Below are 20,818 nucleotides of genomic sequence, written 5' to 3' on the forward strand. Positions count from 1 at the left end.
TTTATGATAATGAGAAGCCCTGTGCGCAACCCCAGCGCGTCCCGAACCCGAAGCCGGAAAGCTGCTCCCTGTCTCGGGGAGTGATTTCCGTGTCTAGTTTTTACTTCCTTCTTTTTCCCGCCTTTTCCCGACCGTCTTCTCGTACTATCACATCGTCGTGACCTTTCGCCGGCACAGATTGATGCAGTTTTTCGTCCCCCGTTTTGCCTTTCTCTCTCTTTCTCTCTCTCGCTCCATCTTTCGTTGCACTGGTGACCGCCTGGTGGCTTGAACGCCGTTTGAGGGCGAGAAATATTTAATGACGATCATAGAGCAATGGTAATGAAGCGCAGTGTCGGAAACAATGGCTCAGAAATTAAACATTTCGCGTAATGTAGATGTACCAAGGACGACGACTCGCTGGAAGGAATGTTTCAGCGTAAAAAGGGAAAAATAGAGTTAAAAGACCATCTTAAAAGTAAGCACCAATTCTCATGGCAATATTTTTTACCCTCCAAGGAAGTCTAGAAAACCGTTTTTTTTTTCAAGAAGAAGGAGAAACGTAGGAGTGGATGTCAGCAGAAGAAAAAGGTCGTGATTGATGAGAATGTTAGCAATATTAGTCTTGTAACCCTATTTCACTGGGTGGAAAAGAAAAGGTTTTTACCACCCGAACCACACGAACGCAGATGAGCATCTGCAGAAGATGCTGATTAAAAAGTTGAAGTATTTTGGTGCCGTTCAAAGAATTCAGGTCAATCGGAGATAGTCTTCACTCGATTGTCTGATGCATAACATAAATTTGCCGATAGAGTTTTTGTCGGCAAAAGATGTTAAAATGAATAAATTTTTGTTTTGTTAAAAGGATCACGTCGTTTACTGCATGTTTGATCACGAATTTGAAGTAACGCTTCATAAACCGAAAATACAATTTTTTTATGTAATGATACCTTTATTGCTAATAACGAGTTGAATTCTCTATATTGTTTCATCTAGAAGATTTTATTTAGTTTGCTTACACATATGTTTATCAAGAGGTTTATTTAAAGACATCATCTTGCTAAATCACGATGTAAATCACAAACTATCTAAGATGACATATAAGGAATTTCACACTTTTGATTATTTTGAATGTTAGAACTAAAAAATCATATCAAAATCATGCACTTCATAAGGTAGAGGTCATTAAAACTTCATTACACCCTACTTTGAGGCTGCCATTATGATCAAATGAGGTAGTTGCCTACCCGTTGATTATGGCCAGCCACCTCTGACGCGTTCCGGTAATCCGCCTGTTTCGTCGGTGGAGCCATTGCGGGAAACAACAGCCTTCGGGAAAATCTCATCCCTTTTTTCTTCCGCATGCACATTCGAGCCATCCCGCCACCTGCCCCGAGTCGACCTTTGTGTTGCTCCATAAAATTGCTTTCTTCACCCTGCAGTCAGGGCCCATTCTTTCCGTATCGCTTTCTTTTCTCTTTGACTCGGGATGAACAAGCTTAAATTATTAAGATTTTTATCATGCAACAAGAAGGCAAACTTAAACCATACCGTATGTGTGTGCGTATGTGTATGTGTATGGCTGTCACTCCGACCGGAAACGACGCCACCCAAAGCCGAGCACACGGCCCATGCCGTGATAGCTGGCCTGGCAAAATGGTAGCTGCATTTCATTACAGGACATAATCCATCTTTTGAATGCCACCAGTAGCGCTGCTCGCTGTTCCTGCTGCCGACGATGTCGTCTCGACGACAGGACCGCTACGCCACCACGCGTCCTTCCTGTATTTGCCACTTCCGCCCGCCCTTCCCTATACCCTCTTTACAATCTCTCCGCCTCAAGGTGTGCGCCAGCGATGCATCCTTCGGGGGAGTTTATGGAAGCCCGAGTGTGTCGTTAAGATGTTCGCCCCCGATGACGGAAAAACAAAAACACAAAACCACTCACCTGCAAGGCTGCCAGCGGATTTGTTGGCTCAAATTTGGACCAACAAAAAAGCAACGCAGCGCACCGTCGGCGAAAAGGAAGGGGGCACTGCTGTGTGGAAAATGTGCGCCAGCAATGGAGCTGTCGGCGAAAATGGAAAGCCGCGCAAAAGTGCATGTTTGCTTTTCTCTCCTGTCTGCTGCATTCGATGTTGTTTTCTTCGGTGAAGGATTTTCGCCTGGGTCACAAAATCCCAAATCGTTCCGTGCAGTAGTGTACTCAGGTGGTTTGGAAAGGATGCTTCAGCATGGTGTAGACGTTTTTTTCTTTCTTTTCTTTTTCATTCTTTCCCACAGCCCATCCATTTTCCATCCATAATGATGACGTTTTTGTTTAACTAAAGTCGAAATGTAAATGGTGTACGGCCGTTTGATGTCATCCCGTTTATCGTGCCGGGGATGAATATATTTTTCCGTTTGCCTGATGGGTCTTTTCATTTTCAGTATTCTTTACATCGCCGTGCTGTGCTTCGGTTTTGTAGTTTTTTTGTTGGTGTTTATCTGTTTTGCAGGGTCGATAAATTGTTATAGATAAGCATAATTGTGAGCAATATTTACCTGAAAATATTTGGAGCGATTTTATCTACCGAGATGTAGGGTTAAGTTTTTATTAAAAGGTGTTTCGCCCAGCCGGATTCATTCCAAGTTAGTATGATAATAGTGTAAAAATGTAACAAAACAACGTCTTGGGGCTTAAACATCCATTACATATTTTACCTAAAAAGGCCGACCAATACTAAACCATGGATTCTGCATCATTCCTCACATAAAGTTTAAGTACTGCAGATGTTGTTGAAGATATGTTTGATCATTATTTTTTGAAAAGTCATCTAAATTGCCCAATTTTTTACAAACAAACTCAATTTTACTAACACAAGCAAAACAAGCATGTACACATATGTCAAGGTGTATCCGCCAAACTTATACAACAAGATTATACAACACGGGGAAATAGATAAAATATCAATAATTTTAAACATACCGTTATTGTAACTATTAAATTAAAACATAACTCTCAAGTAAAGAGTTACAGCTACAATTCTTTTCTCAATCTCTTATGCACCGAGCAAAGCTCAAGCTAGTTTCTTTATCAGTACATGTATGAAGAATCTGGTTTGTAAGTTATTTCAGTTATATTTTTGCATCAAACGAAATTATTTCTCTATATGAAGAACCTCAAGTAGCTCGCTACCAAAATAATTGCAATCATAGCCCCACAAATTTACACACAAAAAAACCCCATTGGTTTTTCTTCTCACCACGGAGAGATATCGTTGTGCCCTATTTTTTCCATCACGCCTCCAGGCGGCGCAATGTGTACGCAGCCCCGTCAAGATCGATTTACTTTTTGCTATTAGTTGTGGTCCAATTTTCGTTTCATAAATTCAACCCTTACCCCTTCGGCGTCAACCCACCCGAAGCCCATCCCTCAGCAAGCCCTATATTTTGTGCCCGATTGGTTTTCCACCTCAGGCTCTGACGTCACCTCAGCCTTCACCGTATGCCTTTGCCGGTGGCTTTGGCGCCTGTTCCCAATGGGACTCATTCCACGCCTTCACTCTATCATCGCAGTGGGGACGAAAATTAACACATAATTTTCGAGAAAACTACCGACAATGCCCGGACCGACGATATTTACAGGGCCCGGGCCAGCATTTGCCAGCTGTGCCGTTTCCCATATTCTCGGTGCTCCCGAGAAGCCACAGGAATCGTTTCGAAATTCCAATAAAATCCCCACCCGCTTCACCTTCGCGTCTGTTTCTCCGACCCCATCTGTGGCGAGGCCATTCCTATCCAACCAGTGTTTCCTGTCTGTGTGTATATCTGTGTGTGTGTTTGATGCCATTCCGTTCTATGAATGCTGTCGGTCCCGATGTTGCGATGTCGTCCACCAAAGGACCCCAAAAAGTGATACGCAGTCACTTACTGGCACGGAACGAATCCTTCGACATACGACTACCGCACACCATCATCCACCATCCACGCTCTGCCAGGGTCGCTCCAACAGACCGCGGCTCCGTTGAAAGGGTCGTAGACAATTCAAATCAATTTCGAATCCAAAACGACTCATTTTCGGTAGCATTCATTCCACACTTGACAGAAACGGAAATGGTGGATTCGTTGGTGGTGGTAAGGGAAGCGTGTGGCCTCCGGAGATTGTGGCCTCACGGTGGGAAAAGTTGCTGCCACAGCTCCGACATCCAGCTTCTTCCCGGCGACAGCGGAGGATGCGCAAATGGGAAATTCTCATTCATTGTCTCAAGAGCGAAAGGACCGAAACAAATATCGTTCTATTTGTTATTTACCAAAATTGAACTCTTTCTTTCGTCGAATTTGTCAACACGCCCCCAAACGGGGGACGCTGTTGGAGCACGGGAGGATGGTTCGAGCTCGGCGCTCCCGGGGAGGGTATTTGTGTAGTAGCCGAATCGTCACAACCGATTCACCGCAGACCATGGCATGTGGTCAGCATTTTGGGAAAGCTTTACGGAAGCCTTTGTCGATCATTAGAGAATAGTTGGGTCGTTTCAAATATGGTTCGATTTCCTTCGTTCACGGCTCAACACATCAAATCGAAGAGGGGTTTAAATTGGCCATTACTTGCTTGATATGATTTATCAAGCAGTGAAGCGAGGTTTTGCTGAAGAATATTTAGTTTTTTTTTAGGTTGGTTGTTTTATTTGGATTGTGGGTTTATTATTGATGGTATCGCACTCAGTATTTTTGTTAGGATTTACTTTTTTTTATAAAATTTTATTGGGACCATAATGTTCATCGGGCTCAAAAACCATTTTTTAAAATACCTCTTCTACAACCTCAATATCGTTTTGATTTTAGAAAAGTAAAATTTCACACGCAACGACTATTCGTTTCATATTATCTTAATTTTTTCTTAATAACGGACCGTCACAATATGACAACCCTATTTCACCCATAGTGACAACTGTTCCGCTACACTTTGTTCCCGTTGCACTCGCAAAAGTAAACAGATATCGCTAGCTTTTGTCTCCGAAATAATCCATTCACCAAGACTGATGTGGCCTTTCGGGTCCGTGGGTGGTGCGGTAACTTATTTGAAGTTTTATTAATGCGCCGAAATCTATACCATTTGATTGTCTTAGCAGTTCTTTAAAGGGCCGTTCTTTCTCCCCTGCCGCTGCCAGAGCCCATTTTTCACGTAAACCGAAAAACCAGTTCACACCGAACCGTCGTCCGTGGCGTTCTGCTGTAATAGAGCTGTTTCGGTTCGGTTCCACATCAACCACGTTCCCGGTTCCGCACGGTTGTGAGATCACTCGGGAATGTTTGTGTACCAAAGTGGTAGAAGATTGTTCCAGAATCTCATTTCCAGCATTGGGCGCTCGGTAGGAAACGGGGTGCTGTAAGCTGCACCCAGTTTGTTGTACCTTCCTGCTCGTGGAATGCAAAATCGTTGAAATTTATATTAATGTCAGCGAGCGCTCGGTGGAAATGTGATTTATCTCGGATTGTGCTAGTGAAGTGGAATCGAAATAGAAAGGATAAACTCATTCCAAAGCACACGCCCTCAGTCCCTCGAGCAAGCCCCCTTTTTCCCACGCAAAGTTTGAACATAAACTCACCGGAATGGCAACCGGAAACACTCTGTTTTGGTAGCCGTGGAACCTGTTCATGGTGTATCCTTCACGAAGGGGGACTTTTGTCTTAAAAAAAAGCGTAGGATAAACTCCCTACCACACTGTCGCATAAAATAAAAACCCCATGAAAGCGAAACGGGGACGCAAATCCGTGCTCGACGCCATTGCCTACGTTAGGGGGGTATTTACGGGAACTTCGCCGCCTCACGGGGAAAGTCACAGTCGAAATCGGTTCGAACCACGTCGGGCGACCGTTGCTTGGGGAGGGAAAAATATTTCATGGCCATCAATTACTGATTCCGATCTTCCTTCGCGCGGGCGAGACTTTGGACGTTGTTCGCACCGATCGGTCGGGGCGAGCCGGGGAGGGTACAGGGAGCCGAGCTAGTAACCTCGAAGATTTTCCGCTGACGGATGTTGCACTGGGCAAACGTGAACGGAACGCAGAATTTGCGTTTCACCAGCGTGGCGAGCAAACACGGTTAGGAAAATAGGGAATTGAAATGTTGTCCCCGCGCTTGGAGGAATCTCAGCGCCGCGCAACGAACGAGGATCCCTCCAGATGATTTGGGGCGGGATTTAAATAAATTGCATCCTTGCGAGGTGCTAGCACTGTGTGCGATGCTCCAAACGACAGGCCGATTTATCGAGCGTACGTTTGGGGCAGGATTGAAATATTTGTCTTCTTTCGCCCCGAATAAGGCGCAAATTAGGAGCTCACTTTAGTCTCAGGGCTAACGGATCGGTTTGGATTTATCGAATATGAAGCGTCGATGTTAATTCGGAGAAGGAAACAAAACTGAAATAATTAATTCGCACTCCTTCGGAATGGGCACAACCGGATTTCTTTACCACAACCGTTTCGTCTTTTATGTTTTGCGTTGCGATTCCCAGACAGATGCGGACTAGTCCACGGTTAATAAATTTCCTTGCGATATCAATTTTCACGGTACATTTATCACGAGCTTTGCTCAATTTCACATTTCCTGCTTATTCAAAACCGTTGCGGCAGTCTTAAGGAGAATACATAAATTTACATTGCCGAGTGCCTTAACGAGAGCGAAAGTTTTAATCAACAACATGTATTTGTGAATGGGTGGTTTCATATGATTTATTCTAAGAAGTGCTTCTGCTACCGAGACATATTTACCGAAGAAAAAATAGCAAAAAATGTTTGATTATTTTCATGTGAAATTCCTGAACTCCACAACAATGTAGTCCTAACCGAATACAGCTTCAGTATTCATTACAACGACGATGGTAATTGTTATATTGATCGCATAATATCTCTACCCTCTGACAAGTAAAGTCCTGACCTGCTTACTGCCGCAGTCAATTGAAACAAACTCACCCGTAGAAGGCTCCAACTGACGCCCATTGTCGAGACCATGATCATTTATCGCACGTGACGTCATTATGACGCCGCCCCATACCACCCGACCAATCAAGAAGCAACCGCAATGCTAATTAAAACCCATCGGCGAGAAATTGATTTTTGCGAAAACACTTTCCCAGCGAACCACATCAAGGCGAACTGGCAACACGCCACGCAGCCAGCGGGCGTTGCGTTCCGAATGGCGCGTTTTCCCACGGGCCATCGAAGTGTCGGGAGAGCTTTTCTTTTCAACCCGTTGCGACGTAATTGAATCAATGTAGCAGAAAACTGGAACTTTGCAAAAGTGAAGCGATGCAAACGGTGCAACGCCACCGAGACGATGGGCAGATGCAGCTCGAGTGATGCAAACTCGTCCCACCATTTGCACCAGCATAATGATGCAGTTAGTTAGTTAGCAAAAGAAACAACTGAACCAAGGGCAGGTGCGGGAGTGGGAAGAACACGAAACATAAAGTAAAATTTATTGCACAAATTGTTAAGAGGCGTTTTTGGAATGGGCATAAAGCTCTCTTAAAGAAAAGCATCTTAAAGATTTGTTTGTTCAAATTTCTGCATGGTTTTTTTATATTAATTTCCACAAACAAATGTGGATATGTAAATTTATCGTTATTAGACATCCTTAAATGTAATGATGCAACGTGCTCCTCATTTTCTCTGTCAACAGGACGGTGATAAAATTAGTGACCAATGCAAGGAACACCTTAACCTTCCTCTAACAAATGCGATGGGAAAGGGGAAGGAGATCGGGGGTATTAAACTCGACATAAAACTATCCCCCTAGTGGAGCATCCCGAACTGGCAGCATCGGTGAAGTCTTGCATCGGAACGAAGCGGGAAAAAAACTAACCAGCATCGAAAACGGTACTTTCGTTGCACTGCGTCGGGGTGCAGATTTTACGGTGCCCAGGTCAACCCTAGCGTAAGATTTAAATTTGACTAGCCCTTAAAAGACGGTCGTTTTTCGCACTTCACTGCCTCGGACACCCGGAGGGTCATAACTGAGCGTGCATCGAGCGAGGTACTTGCGATGGCAATTGACCACTGGGAGGAAGCTAGTGCAGCGAAAAATTGCTATAGCACTTTGGTTCGTGTGACTTGGCGCCGTGGAGAATTGTGATGCCAATTTTAAACCATGGAATATGAACTGGTAGAAGTTATGATTGAAGCGACAAGAAGCGTTGAATATTTAAAAAGCTTATTCGATTGTGAACTTAATTTACCAATAATAAAAACGAAACAACGCTGGTAATTATTATGCAAACAAAAGATGAACAGGACCCTTTTATTCGATCAATTAAAACCATTCCCAATAACATTGATAGTGACATTGAATCGAACAGAACCACAAATGAACAATCACCGGCTCGTACAGCTTTCCATAAACGTTATGGTTTCACGTTAAATTTTACCGATTTTTTCTCACAAGTTGATGAATAAACCAGCATTACATATTCCTAACGTTCCGAAACTGACACGTTCGTTACCAGTTGGTTCCTCCACTGAATTTATCTACCGAGAGCTCGTTCCATCATTCGCAGAATAGACAAATTCTATTCAAATCCTCCCACCAAAATCAAATAAAGCAAATAGAACACTACGAAAAAATACAGCCATTTGCCGGGGCGAACGGGTAGTATGAAAGTAGAACACACGATGACAGTACCGAGAGAAGTGGAAATTCTTGTTGCACGTCGTCCTGGTGACCGGTGCTGCCTTTGTCGAACGGCACCGGACAGTGGTTAAATGGTTCAAACGGTGCAGTGGTGTGCCGGTAGAAAAAGGTCAGAACAGTACCCGTGGAATGCAGGGCCACTCGTGCCAGCTGTAAAATGGTGTGCGCGATGGTGTAAGACGTGAAAATATGAACCGGAGTTCAAAATATGTTCATCCGCACGGAAGCAAATCGCGTCCATAAACAAGGGAAGGTAGTCACTCTTCGCGGACCTCGGGGGAAGTTAAATCCCTGTTAGGAACGTGAAAGCGTGAGCATGTAAGTAACGAACTTACAATAGTACGGACAAAATTGAGAACTCGACGCAGCTGTGTCGGAAAGGAATTGTGCGAAATGCTAAGATACGAATGTTTGCAATGTTTCATTTACAACAGAGTTCAATGGATCTTGTTTTGATTATTAGATTCCAGCGCTTATCGATGCTTGTTGGAAAACAAAATTTGTTTAAACTTTACACTCCACAAGCGACCCTTTTTCAAGTTCTTTTCGACAGTGAATGGCGTCACAATGCTTTTCAATAGTAGCAGTAATGAAAACTGCACCAATCGGCGACCGCCCACAAGCGAAACCCCACACGAGCGCACAGGAAATATTTCGCACAATCCGGTTCTCTACTCGAGAGCAAACATACCGCAACACTCCGAACCGCCGAAATATGACCCACTTCCGGGGAAAATGTATGCTCCCTGAACATTGAAGGTTTCGCTATTTCTAGTGCATTGAAGAGAAGCACAAGTTGAAAAATTGGATTTTCGCAGTTGCATCGCAACGATGGAGGGTGGGATCGTCCGTGTGTATACAGTTCGATCGTTTTACTTGCAAATCAGGCGCCGGACTCGATGAAACGTTCCAGCAGGTCGGAGGGTAGCGCGGGATTTAAACAAAGGACAGTCATCCTACAACACACGCGTGGAAGCGTGGAAAATTCACCGAGGGATTTGCAAAACTCGTTTCGCAAAAGGCAACAGCGAGTGAAAGAACTAGAAAAACAACCTAAACGAAAGAAGGAACAACGACAAATGCCAGCAAATCGATTTGGAGCCACCAAAAAGTGTCGAAGTAGTGGACGCAGTGAAGAAGCGGGCAGCGGACGGTACAAGTCGAGGGAATGTGAGAGAAAATGTCAAATAAAATTTTATTGAATTATCCTACCAGAGAACGGAGGAAAGTCTACGACGCTACGACGGGGCAGTGGCAGTTTTTTAGTTGAAGAGAAGCTCACAAAACGCTAACGAAGAAACGTTGAGGCTTGCAAAAAAGCTGGTGGAGGCAAAAAAAAACTACTATCACCAGTAGTAATCGCCATTTATTAGCGAATGACAAGCAGACTGACCGAACGAGAAGTTTTATCTTCTGTCTTGGCCATCGGAGCTGTATAAAAAGGAGGGAAATCAGTTAAACATGTATGTTTTCCCAACTGAAAATGTTATAAAAGATTGACGGATTCAAAACCAGGACCTATTTAATCAATCTAATATAGATGAAAAAGATTAGAAAATTTTGATTTCCTACCATTATACATTACAAACACTTACAGGAATTGGACTTCTGCAACACGATATGCTTATTTTTGAAATCTGATGGATTGCGATTTAGTTTCTTTTGTGGCTCTTTTCGATGAACTAACCTGCAATTGAATACATGCTTTAATAAAAAAAATAAAACGTGAATTTTAAATATAAAACGTAAAGCATGCGTACAGTTAAAATTAAGAGTTTTTAAATTTTAAATATAAATTATTTTCCCCAATGAGCAGTAAAACTATTTTGCACATCAAGGATTGAGGATCTTTCATTGTTAAATATATCTACGGTGAAGAAAAATGTGGAAGGTAGTTCTAATGTAAGTGATTTTCCACCCAGCGTGTATTGTACTTGTATCTTTAATTTTCCGAACGCTTTCTACTAAATTGCCATACCAGTGGCCTGCCATGTGCTCCTCAACGACCAGCGCGCTACCGAGGCAAACCATAACCGACGGGACCTGACAGTCGGAATGATCTAGGAAGATTAGTTTCATTATACCCAGCGTGCACATGCGTCACGAAGTGCACTGGATGAAATCACGCATAAACCCGTAAAGTGCACGCCAGCGCAACGCATCCGGTGGATGATGTTGCAGTTGCATTTACTAATCCTTCCCCAAATGACGATGATCTCTGTCGCCGGGGCGAGCCCGATGTACTGCAGATTACCTCCCGGAGCGCTCGCTACGCACTCTGCCGGCCACGGTGCGTGGCGATGAAGGATGGCCTGCCAGCCTCCGGGCTGCCTCCAACCTGCCACCAGTCCGGGGCCAAAGGAAGCAGATGATTTAAGATTATGGGAACGGTTAAGGACCGTGCAGCCGCTGTGCGTTGTAAATTCTGCCGCTGTCAAGATTGTGAACCGAGCCTACCACGGGCGGGGTAGGCGTTTTGGGCTGCACGCAGTAAGCCACCGGGGTACGGATTCGATGGGACTGCACTTACCGGAGGATTATCTGCAAACGTTCCGCTCGCCCACTTGCCTCCCCTCGGGGGTGTTGCTTTAAAAACATTACACTAAATTGAATTCACGAACCCCATGGACGGACGGACTCGGATGGCTCGGTTGCGTGTCCAACCTTTTGGCAAGGACGCTTCCGACGTGGAACTGGCACAAGTATCCTTCGATTCGCATCACTTCTGGTTGTCCTGGCACGCCGGCCTGGTTACGTTGGATTTTCCAGTTCAGTTTGTGATCGTTTGTGACATTGCATTGGCCCACATCTCGTGCCGACTCGGTGAATGTCCCACCCTCGCCTCGGCATTAATGAATATTCAGAGCAATTAAGCTGTTTTGAAAGATATGACAAGTGATTTTCCACTCCAGCGGAATGTATAATTATTACTTTCCAAATCTGCCGCAACCCAGTGGAGCGGTAGTTCCCTAGCGACTTTCCGGTATCGGACGATTGTCCAACGTGCACTGTAGCTCGAACAAATTCCCTTACAGCCAGTTGAGCTGAGTCGAAGCGCATATTTAGCAACCAAAGCAACGAGGCAAGAAAATGAAAATGTCCCAGACTTGGTGAGGAAATCGTTCCATGCCGTACGATGTTGCACTCGGCTCTTGACCAGCTATTACTGAGCCTGACAAAATTGTACTTGAAACGCTATCTATTTTGGGACGGCAGTACCCTTGGAAACACAAAACCGAAAGCAGCAGAAGCAGTAGCCATAGCACCGATAGGATAAAACCATTGTTGATTGAATGCGAGCTCGGGGAGGATTGACAAATGGCAAATTAATCACCGGTTCGTGCGCATCCTGGAGTTGAGACTGTAAATTTCAGGAAATGGAGAGATTTGCATACCGTAGTCCTCGATGACTTCTGTTGATTTCACAGTTTTGATTTTGGAAATAGCTTGTGGGTAAGAATGTTTCAGAAATCATGCATTTATCGACACGTGAATAATGTGAATGAGAAAGACTCAAAAGAATATTTATTTTAATTTTTCATTTTTAAATGTGTAAAGAATTGTTCAAGTTACGTTGAAACTGATAGTTTGATATTGAAAAATGAAAATGTTTTTTTTAAATGCAATAAAACTCACATTTCAATCAATAGATTCAGATGAAGTATGCTTTGAGCAAAATATTGTTTGGCAACCTCAACACTTCTTTCACCAAGCACTTATCCCATAAATGGATTTGATGAAAAAGCCCATTCTCGATCCACAGTGGACGTTAATCCTTTGCCTTACATGATTCTCCTTAACAATTGAACTAAATATAACATGTGAAATAAATTTATATTCATGTGACTTCATATTTTATTTATTTACAGGTAACAGGTAAGAGGTTTAATTGCCAACTGTATTGTGGATCCTTTAATGATCATAACGAATAAAAAATGGTTCAAGCATGCTTTTGCAGTGGAATTCGGCAGCGTTTCTGTGTAACCGACCCCTCTCAAAACGGCCCAGCAGGCCTGCAAGGCAAGTCGCACCATTTTCTTGAAGTGCTCCGGTAGGAGCCGCTTTCTTGTTGGTGTTTGTGCACGCGGAACCACCCGTAGGGGTTCAACCCGCGTAAGTGTAGCCGGATGAAAGTTTCCGAAGATAAATGATTATTTCTGGCTAATGGAAATTTATGTGTCTGAAAGGAGATAAATAATTTTGCTGCAGTTATCGAAATCGAAAAGCTTAAATGGAGCGTTTTTCTTTTAAACTTGCTTCTCACCATTCCCTTCAAGTGGTCGTGGGGCGCAGACATCGCTTTGCCTACCGGGTTTACGAAACCGGTCTCCGCTAGGCAATGTCTACTTTGTGCTTTCCAAATGGACGGGGCCCCGTGATGACAGCGAGAAGACCGACTTCCATCCCGCACGGTTCCGGCCCGTTGGAATGAATTTTCATCCCATGCAGGCGGAAGTGTCCTGCTAGGATGATAAATCAGTTTCAGGAAGGGAAAATTCTCTCCACCATTAGATGTAAGTGGTGCAATTTATAAACACCGTTTACAGGATGCCTACTTTTCGGTGCTGTGTGTGTGTGTGTGTGTGTGCGAGTGTGCTTAAGTGTACTGTTTGCAGTGTTCTGTCCGCAGGTTCAAGGAATAAATCAAGCGGAAAAGATTGAGCACTGTCCATGTGTCGTCCGTGTTGCTTTCATCCCGAACCGATCAACAACCGGGTCCGGCTTTTGTCAGCTATTTTCCCACCATTTTCACTCACATTCGCTCCGAAATGAACCATCCCTCGGATGGTTTCCCATTCCGCTGCCTCAAGTGGCCGCACACTTAAACACTTCATCCGATAATCTGCCACGAACTCGTTCAGCTCGAGGAATTCTCGGGAGAAATCAACACTCCGCCTCGTGAAATCAACATCAGCGAGCGAGGATATGTGTGGCCCGGCAAATGGAGCGTATAATTGCACCAAGCTGCAAGATGGCAGCCCCATACTCTGGCGGATTTTAACCGGAAAAATCCACCGAACTGGAGCGCCGCTGTAGAACAATTAGTGCGGGGATAAAATTGGCGGATGGAGCGCCATCCGGCGGGAATCTTCCAACTCCAAACGAGAAGCTTCAGTTCTGCTGGTAGAAATTCTCTAATCCGTCCAATTTGATAGCTTCATTTTGTGGGGAATAAAATAAAAAAAAAGAACCTTTTTCCACCCTCAAGGAACTCATCTTGCGGTTCTCGTGTGGCCGAAGGCAGCGCTCGGTGTGGAAAAACTGTGTGTGTGTGTGTGTGTGGCAGCCAAAGGCGATGGGTTTCCACCGTTAGCCCCGGGCTTTGCAGTGTGGTGTCATTCTCCCATGGTTTTTCCTGCGGTCCTTATCGCTAAATACCACAATCATGGTGCACAATAGTAATAAGAAGCTTCTGCCGAAGGAGTCGCTCCCAATTTGCCCTCATTTCAAGCGAAAGCGAGCAAAGTGAAGCGAAAAAGCGTGGATTAGGACAAAATGGTGGTGCGCACGCACAAGGGCCGGTGCCGGTGGCGTCGAGCAGAAGTAGCGGCACCACTTGGACTCGAAACGGAATGTAACAGGACTTTGCATTTAATCGTTGGCATAAACAAGAAATTAATGCAACAGATCAGCAGAAAGTGTATCCAGCGTTAATTGAAAATCGCCAACACCACCGAACGATGAAGACGATCCTCCGACAAAACCTCCGAGAAGATACTCCTCCCTTCCCAAAGGCTAAGGAAAGCAAGCGCAAAAGTGTACCAATGAAAATCTGCCCCAGTTTAATCCGGTTGTTTCGGATTGTTTTCCCGAACGAGCGTAAGAATTGAACCTCCGGAGTCAGAGCCGGTTTTCCAGCTGGCGTTTGGCAAACCGTACACACCCCCCGTGTACTCTCAGGAGGAAAATTCATCGGTAGAAATGAAGAGCCGGGCCTCCACCCGCTGTTTAAATTGTCCGGGATTAGTAGTGTTTCATATTTATATTTTCTCTATTCACCTTCCGATTTTCCGACGGAAACGGCAGTCCCCTTCCTCGTTCCGGGGTTTGTTAGTTTTTAAAAATAAAAATAAAAGCCGTAATCACACTCTATAGGTACAAGGATGGAAAATCATGACCATTAGCCCGACTCGATACGCTTTCGGCGTTTTGTAATCGGATCGGCTTACAATGTTTTGATGGCACACCCACGTACTAAGCCGTTCGCTGTGATTACAGCTCGAACATGGTACTGGCACCCGGAAAACTATCGTGCGGGGCTCGAGCAGGTAAGGGAAAGCGCAATCTATTTATCATTCGCATAGCGACAACATTTGAACACATTGTTTTCCTCCCGTCTCGGGGGGAAGGTGAAATAAAAATAAATACATTAAGGGCACGATGGGTAACGTTTATTTTCGTAACGAATCCGTCCGGTGCTTTTGCAGCAAACAACATTATTTAACAAATCAGTGACCACATTTTCGCAGGCGCATCATTCGGAGGATTTCATTCGTTTGAGCCAATTTCGCACGGCCAGCGGAGGAAAAATGGAAATAAAAAGGAAACGAATGCAGGGTTTTATGGCGCCCTAAGTTCCTATTCCCTCGAACCTGATTAGCACTGGCTGAAGAAGAAATCCCCACCGCACCGAAGCTTACCGAAGCAGTCAGCAGCAGCGCGTTTGGCTTGGCAGAATGAACGATCTCGGGAATGCGGATTTCGAACGCACTCAAGCAAACTGCATCGCCAGATGGAGCCCATTTGGGAAAATCTAATTTGCAACCGTTGCCGACCGCCGTTCGTTAGACTGGGGGGGCCGATGTGCGAGCGCGCGCGGTTCATTAAGTCCGCGGCCAAAGCGGTCCAAGATCCTTGGCGAATGCAAATTTTCTGCACAGTCTGATCTTTGGCTTGCGTGGTAAAAGGGACAGCTGCGGCGTCCCGGAGGGTTACACCATCACCGCGAGGAGGAGTTCGGTTGGATGATTTCTGCCGGGAGTTGGAAGTGTGTCTAGTGTGTGGGCACCGTTGACGACGTTCGTACATTGGCACCATTTGCTACCTTCGTGGGGGGGTGGTGAATGGTTGGGGTGGTTGGGTTTATAGGATGGAGCGCTCGATGGGGCCTCGTCCGTTGGCCATCGTCCGTTTGCATCAGCAGCTCGGAATGGTGGAAGAAACAATTTTACAATACATTTCACAATGATTCCATTTATGGATAATTTATTGTATCGCATCCTGGCGCGCACTGTTGTGTCCATTCGACATGCCCATCCCTCCCACCAAGGGCAACCACTCGCCGGGGGGAGTGAAGGGAAGTGCGCAGGCTGGCGGGGTAGGACTAGTGGCCGCGAATGAATTAAATGCATGAACAATTTTCCAGTCAGCTTCCATCAGCTTCGGTTTATGAAACGCCACCCAATGGCGGTGCTTGCCTCGTGACACACCCTCACTGCCTTTCTTCTTTTTCCCTCTCTTCCCCCTTTCCGGGCACCCGAATCCGACGTTCCTTCCAGTCGCCGGTCGTGCGATACGCTTCGTATGCAAATTTGAAATGGGATTCCCCCGTTTAATGAGTGAAATATTGCGTAGCGCCGGATACAGTGTCAATGGTTTTGGCGCTCGGTTTTCCTCCCAAGCCAGGCGACAGGCGCATGACCCACCGCCGTCGTTACAGCACGCGACCCCTCCTTCCCTTTGCCAAAACGCCTGGCACACTCAAATAAATCGCTAAATGGAGAGGTATTTAGTTTTCGGCGGTACAGCATTAAAGTTTTTACAACTTCCAACCACCGAGCGAAACGAACGAACCGCACCCGGGCTGGCCTGCCAAGAGATTGGCCGCGCTCTCTCGGGTGCTTAGTGCGGGAGGGGAGGGGATTAGATTTAGTTAAAACTCCCACCCCGGCACGTAACGAGCCGGCGGCCGTGCGACCGGTGCGCCACCGATTTTATAGACGCGGAACGCGCGATACCAAATTAACGAAATAAATCCCCGGAGCGTGAAAAACACAGGATTAAGGGGACAACGGGGAGGCCCGGCGTTCGGCGGCTTGGGCTGCCCGTTTGTATTTGTTGATTGTATTTAGGAGGCAGAGACCTACGCTGGGTGTTTTGATTGTGTGAAAAGGTGTACTTTGATTGGCCGTATTTTCCTCGAAAGATTAGTCACGAATCGGGCGCTGGCTCAACGCTCATCGCACAATTATACGAAAGGACACTTTCCACTGGATCAACCGTGCTGCAGTCCGTTTAATACGTTGCACTGATAAATACAGTTCCCGCTTTCTTACGCTATGTAGTACTTTGGTAACTTTATAAAAAGCCAAATTTATTCGTCATCGTTGTCCTTAAAATATTCAAAGCCAACAAAAAGCTGTCCGCTCGGTTGAATTGCGACTGGAGAATGCTTTCTAAATCAAATTTCAAGTTTCAAATACCAACGCTCTCGTTCCGTTTTTCGCATACCATCGAAGGGAAAAAGGTTGAAAGTTGCATTTAAATTGAAAAGCCATAGGGAAGGTCATAGGTAAGAAAATAGAAGCAGACGGGACAAGCGAACATCAGGAAGAAAAGGGAAATAAAAACGACCAACCTGCAACAGCGCTAGCTTATGCTAACCGTCCGCACACATTTTATAGTGAAATTATGATGCAGTCGTCCTTCGGTTCCGCGAAGTGAGAGTGCATCGGGAGTATCTTTTCCTGGTTTCCCTATCCACCCCGCTGTTCTTCGGTGATTCCTTTAACGTCGTTTCTTTTCCACCTGACCGGTGAAGAAACGCTTGCTCAAATAATGCAATTTCGGTACGCTCAATCGACGCCCCCGGGTTCGCTGGATCCACGCTCTACTCTGCAGCGGTGAAAGGGTAGCAGCAAGAAGAAGAAAAAAAAATGCATTCCGAAAGGAACCGAATCATAACTTCCTTGTCCCGAGCTGTTCGTCGACGCAGCATATGGCGGACCGGATGCATGCAAATTTATTTATCGACGTTCTAGTGGAATTAATTTTAAATATTTATTCTCCCCGCCACCCACCCCCCGGGGTTGCTTATTATTTTGCCTGAGTGGAAGTGTATATAGCTCATATTTATTGATACTTTCCGCCGAGTGACCGGAAAACTTACCCGTCCGCCCTGGCTGGTGCGCGGAAAATGTAGCGAGCAACGAAACGGGAAACATAATAACTTCTTAAGGTGAGTCCTTCGGTGAAGATGATAACTTAAAATAGTTGTCGGTCCGTCGGTCGTGGCCCGGTCGCTTCTTGTGTGTCGCAGTGCACTTGTGCAGCGCTCGGAAATCGCAGTTCTTGGTTGCGGGCTTTTTTTCCCGCTGCTGGTGGAACTAAAAAAACTACAACCCACGGCGCATTGACGGAGGAAAAACCCTGCCCCAGTGCCGGAAAGGAAGTACCGGAGTCCTGTCATCGGTTTGCATTTATGAGCCGGAAGCGGGCACCTGAAAGAGAATTGAAAAATAGCCCGCTACTTCGACCTGGGAACAGTGTTGGGTTTGACGTTTCGGTGTACAGTGCATCACGGCTTAGGTACGAGCGAAATTGGCATGCATTGGGTTTAGAGTTTTGCTTAAGCCTTTCCACAGTTTTTAAGCTCATGTTTTAGGTTCTGGCACTGAAGTTTGCTCGCCTTGTTTTTTGCTCAAGCAGTGAAATTATTATTTTTCAAGCCCGCGTTCGGTAAGACGTGCTGCAGTTACTCGTTGCAATTTACGTTGTAAAGCATCCACAATTTACATTACATAACGAGTCGTTCCTTGGAATGTCAGGTTTTTTTTTTATGTTGCCTTCAAAAACGTTTCTCCAAGCTCACCCTTCATTTCTTCCACCGAAAGCTTTCCGCGGTTCTACGGATGCACTCAACGCTACCGCCCTTGGAAATGCATTCTGGCGCAATTTTCCGTGTCGAGTATTTTTGTTGTATGCTGAAAGTTTTCCTTCTCTCTCTCTCCCTCTCTCTCTCTTCCTGTTAGCGAACGTTACGCTTTTGCTGCTCCATCAATTCTGTCATCCGATGTGTGTCCTAGGGAGAACACCACTCATTCTCCCTGTCCTTAAATCCCTCCCCCCCCCCCCCTTTCATCCGTTACCGGTGCGCTTTTCAACACAATTTCGGAGAGCTTTACCTTCAATCTCGCGTAGTCTCCAGTCCTCTCCCGTCCCCCCCTCCCTCGCTCTGTGTCGTAACATAATTTCGGAAGTGGAACATACGACACGGTAGCGGTCCACCGTATGCGCTGCAGCATATCGCCAGCAATGAGGACATGGCGTATAAGAAAAGCATACATACCGCACCGTGAGGCAAAAAATGAAAATAGGTGAGCAGAAGCGCAGAAAATGGGTCCTGCATGATTTGCATAGAAATTGGGAAGATTTACGTTAAACCGGTTACATCCTGTGTGCGGTGCGGGAGCTCGGTACGGAAGTTTTGTTCCGTTTTTGAGTTGCCGTCCTCGTTCTGTAGTATTATTTTTTTTTTGGTTCCCGCGTCGGGGTTATACAGTGACAGGGAATCAATCGAATTGTAACGAATCGGTTGGGGAGCTGCGTACGAAGGGGAAACCCTCGGATGACGAACACCTGCAGGATTACATGAATCGTGTGAGCTGGGTGAGAGGAAGAGAGGACGAGAGGATGGCAAAACAAACTATTCATGCGATATGATTCTGCTTCCGGTTCGAATAAAAAAATTCGTCGAGTGGAAACTCTGTCGAAAGTTGGTATTTTTGATGCATTTTAATTTCCATCGACAAACGTATATTCCGATGGTTTAAAAACTTAGGCCTACCTTAATGAACTTTATGAATGTTAAAATTACTCACACTTTAGTGTAGAACATCTGTTCAGTTATAATAGAAGTAATTTCAGGAGGTTAACTAAGAACAAATCATAACCAAGGAGTAAATAAATAAGAATCTTGTTATACGCCATTTTAACTATTTAAATTTATTTATGGTGCTTTATTGTGAAATATATTATCATGAACTTCTTTTTATTATAACTAACTGAATGCATTCGATCAAAAGTAATTGGAAGTAGTTAAATTACCTTAGGCTTAACGTTTTGTCCGTCATCTATAGATTCTAAAAGCATAAGAAATTTTTTTTTAATTGTTTATAGAAAGTTTATGAAAATATAATCCTTGATGTTTTCTCATGTCCTTTAGCCAAGTAGACCAGAATCGTGAGCTGATTTCCAACGATTTGTGTTAAATTTCATCTCGCCACAACAAAAAAGCGTCCACAGCTCTGCCAATATGGAAACGGGAATTAGCAACGCAAACTGTCGGGGATTCAAGAGCCCTCCCAAACGATTGAAAAGTCGATGAAAATCTCTAACGGAAGGGAACCTAAATGACGGAACAAAACCTAACAGACGGAAGCAGGATGCAGGCGAATCCACGACCAAAGCTTTTCGCAAGGAAGAGCGGATGAGGAAGGAAGTAAAATAACACAAACCCGAGTCGCTGCCAAAGCGGAACGAAATTTCGAACGAGTGCAAATAAAAATTTGTATGTTTGAATAGTTTAGCGTTTGCCGCTCCATTTTTACATTTTTGATGAAGAATCGACATGCGAAAACCAAACACGATTTTCATATTTCATTTTCGCGTTTCGACCGGTGGCATGATTTGTACGCCGTCACCGCATCGGCCGGTATCGGCTTGGCGTAGTCGGCTGGGTTTTTCGGAGGATTTGTGACAAATTCACTCGGGTTTCCTGGTTTTTGTTTTTCGCTCGCCCTTTGAAACACCCGCGGAAGTGGGAATACTCTAGCGAACAGCTAAATCACACACAGACACGGGAAGTGGTACAGATGGAAATGCTCCCCAAACGGAACTCGGCATTCAGATCGTCTTTCCTGGCATAACCACGAAAGTGAAATGAACGATGGACAAGCTAAAAATAAAATCGGAACCGAGAGAGCAAAAGTGAAGCGTCGTTGTGTACGGATTGGGAAAAAACTGGCAGCCCTTTTCTTTTATTTCAGTTTTATTGATCAGCAAACTTTTTGTCAAAAGTAGAATGGCCTTTGCAGAAAGCAAATGCGCCGGGGAGAGATGGAGAATGTAGGACAACAAAAAAAAAAACAGACCGGCGGGGGAAAGCTAATGTCATATTCTGGCCGCATCGAATGTGTTGGAAAATTTTCCGCCGGGAGTTTTGTCAGT

Source organism: Anopheles coustani, chromosome 2, assembly GCF_943734705.1.
Source record: "Anopheles coustani chromosome 2, idAnoCousDA_361_x.2, whole genome shotgun sequence".
NCBI classification, from domain to species: Eukaryota; Metazoa; Arthropoda; class Insecta; order Diptera; family Culicidae; genus Anopheles; species Anopheles coustani.